A 4544-nucleotide genomic window follows, 5' to 3' on the forward strand; every position below is an offset into this window, starting at 1 on the left:
ATTTAAAGTAAATTTTAGGTTAACTAAAAAATTTTCTTTAATTTAGTAGTAAAAAATTTCTTTAGTAATTTAAACTAATTTAATTTTTTAAAATACTAAAATTAAAGTTTATTCAATACAAAGAAATTTTTTGCTTTAATCGAAATTTCTTTAATAAATCGAAACAATCTTTTCTCTGGGTGCAAAACTGAGTTACAACACGTTTAAAAGTTTTTAAAACATCTTATGACGCAATTTTTAAACTACGTGTTGTTTAGGATAATCTCTTGAAATTTGAATTTCAAGAGATTACAGAACATTCTGTCTTTAATAACACTACTTCTCAAGTAATTGTTTTAATTTTAATATTTAATAAAAATTATTATATTTTTTATTAAAATAATAAATCGTTTTACCATAACATGAATAAAATATATTACAAAGAAATAATTATCATATGATAATGATAATACTATATTATTAAAAATAACTAGAATTTTATTATAGATTAGAATCTTATATATATAAGATTCTAATCTATAATAAAGTTCTAGTTATTTTTATATATATATATATATATACGATTATACACATATAAAGAAAAAAAATAAATTATTTGTACTTTAATTGTCCTTACAAGTTAGGCATTTATTTTTAATATAACTTACTTTAAGTGTTCTAATTAAGTGTTAAGAAGTCCCACGAATTATCACAATCGATTCATACATAATTTTTCAAGGTTATTTATCCAAGAACTTGAATCGCTCTATAATTACATAATAACTCATGAGTAAAGTGTTTCCTCAATGCTTTTATTAATGCAGGAGCAATGCAAATGGTGTCAAAATTCGATCTAATTTAGTTTTATTTCTTCTTCGTTTTTAATTAATAACATTCAATAACATATCAATTTCTGTTTAATATTAAAATGGAAATTTTAAACCAACTTAAGTCGAGGACGTTCATAGGTATAATAGCAATGATGCATGTAATATGAAATATGGAATTCTGCGAAGAGAAATTGCCTTTTTTTCTCTTGAGGTTAACCACAGAAATTTGGCCACAGTTATCGTCGTCCTTCAAAGATCTTGATCATTACTTTTATAGCCCGTTGTTAAACGACGATTTACTACTAATAACGATTTCATAAGACATTATGACTAGTCGATTCTTGCGACACGCTTTTTATGGCACAAGTGTCATTATCGTATTATTTGTATTGAACTACATTAACGATGTAATGATTGGACATTTTTTTAACTATTCGTACTTATGTAAGATTATAATGTGTGGTCATAGATCAATTACGGTTCATTATTAATATTAATCCGGAATCTTTCGCAAAAACCACATGTTTACGTTAGTAAAGTAAAAAAAAATGGTCTAAGATGATAAAAGTAATCTTGTTTTGTTTTTGTATTTCTGGCTCGTAACCTTCTTATAAATTTGACTTTATTTATTATTATCGAGCTTTATCGTCTTACCAACAATTCAAAATCAACCAGACGATAATAAAAATGATAAAAATTATTTTATTATTGCAAATTATTACAAAGAAAATTGTTTCTGTGAATCTCTCAAGAGATTGATCGTCTGATTGATTTTGAATCGTTGAAAAGATTAGTTTTAAATCCAGACATTCCGGATTATTATATTAATGAATCGTAATTCTATGATAAAAATAACATAACATACAGATCGACCGATCATTGGGGAAATCTAATCTGTTTGATCTGTGCAAGGAGAATAGCAATAAGGAAAGACATTATTAGTTCAATAACAGAAAGTTAAGACTTCCATATGAAATAAAATTCAATCTAAATATGACCTAAATAAACAAGAAGCATATAAATCTACGCAAAGTCTTTTTAGCAGAAATTATTAAAATTTTCTTACGTATATTTGATAAATTTTTTAAACTTAATTATTCCATCCTCAGTATGTTGATCGCAATGATTACAAAATTGATGACTTACAGATACATAATATAATTTTCTATCTGTGTATTTGTGTCGATGAAAAATGTTTGTGTGTATTACAGTTTCTCTTATTTGTAATGTAGTCCATGAATTGATTCACACATTTAATTTTCAACCGAACCAATCATCATTGAAAAAAAAAGTAGTAACACAGTTTCTGTGAATCAAAATAGTAATCTCTCTCTCCTAAATTTTTCACAATACCATCCATTAAGAATATTTTAGAGAAATTTAAAATTATGTTTAAAAAAATTGGATTTAATATTAAATATAATAAAGCTCGATAATAATAAATAAAATCAAATTCATCAATCAAATAAGAAGGCTACGAGCTAGAAATACAAAAACAAAACAAAATAAATTATAAAACTCTAAACATTACAATATAAATGTTTCGACACTGATCGGGTCAATACTAATAAAATTCTTAAATTCTACTGCTTAATAAAAATTATCCAAAAATTATATAAATACATGTTAAATTCTGAAAATGCTCGTCAACAATGTAGTCCTTTAGTTCTTCACAACGATGGAACCCCCAACAATAAGGGCTTTCTATACATTCTTGTAAAAAATTATCCTATCATAAAATGTTGTCCAAAGATAAAATTCTCGTATAATATTAAAGATAAAATTGTCGTATAATATTAAAAGCATTCTAGCGAATAAAATAAACCATAAAAGGATCTAAAGAAACCTCAGAAAATAACCGTAATAATTCAAGTTTACATAATTGTGCAACTGTGTAAAGAAATTAGCAATATATTGTATAAATACTTTCTTATGTGAACACTTTAACATTGAAAGAAGAAAAAATAATAACAATCCCTTATGAATTCCCATCTCATAATTCAGCAAATTGCAATCAGAAGAAAGATGTCCAAAGACTATGTAGCGTCTCAACTAAGAATATGTAACTAAAACAATACATTGCAACACAACTAAAAGGATTTTAATAGAAAAAGAAAAATCTCCGGTGGAAGGAAAATAATAATAACCAACTAAAAAGGAGAAAAGAGATTGTATGATGTTAGAATATAATTCCGGCAATGAATCCGTATCATTTTGTTTATTAATTCCATGTTTTTGTTTTTTAATATGTATCATTTCCGAAATTAACCTCTTATTATAGAAAGGTTCTAAAAATCCAAAATTTTCACGTTGTCCCATTTAAAATTATGATCCTTCTCTATACGATGATTAGAGATAACTGATGGAGACTTAGTTATTTCGTTAATGTCGGAAATGTGCTCATGCAATTGCGTCTTCAATTGCCTCTTAATTTGGCTCACATAACGTCACAGTTATCGCAGTAAAATCTTAGACAACATTTTGATTAAAATAAAGGCCGATCCTTCCAGCCAATCCTTTCTTTTTAAATCCTTTAAAGTGTTCGGAATAGTATAAGCTAATTTGCAATTGAACATATTTGCAAGATGAAAATTTTTCAGAGATAGATTTGACGGAACGGCAAAAAACTTTTCTTTAACTTTAATGATATTAGTAGTAGTAATCTTATTATGAAATTTAATTCTATTATAGAGCGTAGAAAAAATAAATTGTATTATATGAAAAAATAAATGGATATTCATTCTTCAATAGTATATTAATGACGTTCATTAAATTGTTTTATTGGAACTGAGGATGACAAAAGCGGACAATTCTGTCTATGAATCCATAGATAACTCCTCTCTTGTGACAAACAGGATGATGTGAATTGAAGTTAAGGAATCTGCTAGAGAAGGTAGCTTTAGGTATATCAAGTTTCTCCTCCTTAATAATCAATAAAAAACTGTCCAAAAAACTTATTCTATTGTTCATATCAACTTCCACAGTGAACTGTAGTTTAGTATGTAAAGAATTAAATATTCCCAAAATATCATCCACTCTCAGATGGAGCGGCAAAAATAATATCGTTTACATATCTAAATAAAATATAAAAGTTGAGACGCTACATAGTCTTTGCACATATTTCTTCTGATTGCAATTTGTTCAATTATATAATAATAAAATGGGAATTCATAAGGAACTGTTATTAATTTTTCTTCTTTCAATATTAAAGAAAGTATTTATACAATATATTGCTAATTTTTTTACACAGTTGCATAATTATGTGAACTATACGGTTATTTTCCGAGATCTCTTTATAGATTCTTTTATGATTTATTTCTACCTCGCTGGAATGCCTTTAATATTATACGACAATGAGAATTTTATCTTTGGACAACATTTTATAATAGGATAATTTTTTACAAGAACATATAGAAAGCATGCCCTTATTGTTCGGGGTTCCACATCGTTGTGAAGAACTAAAGGACTACATTGTTGACGAGCATTTTCAGAATTTAACATGTATTTATATAATTTCTGGATAATTTTTAATAAGCAATAGAATTTAAGAATTTTGTTAGCATTGATGATATTATTGATAGCAATAATCCGATCGGTGTCGGGTCGAAACGATTGTATCGTAATATTTAGAGTTTTATAATTTATTTTATAATTTTTGTTTTGTTTTTGTATTTCTAGCTTTTCTTATAAATTTGACTTTATATATATATATATATATATATATATATATATATA

The sequence above is a fragment of the Atta cephalotes genome (genome assembly GCF_000143395.1).
Source record: "Atta cephalotes unplaced genomic scaffold scaffold00041, whole genome shotgun sequence".
Classification (NCBI taxonomy): Eukaryota; Metazoa; Arthropoda; class Insecta; order Hymenoptera; family Formicidae; genus Atta; species Atta cephalotes.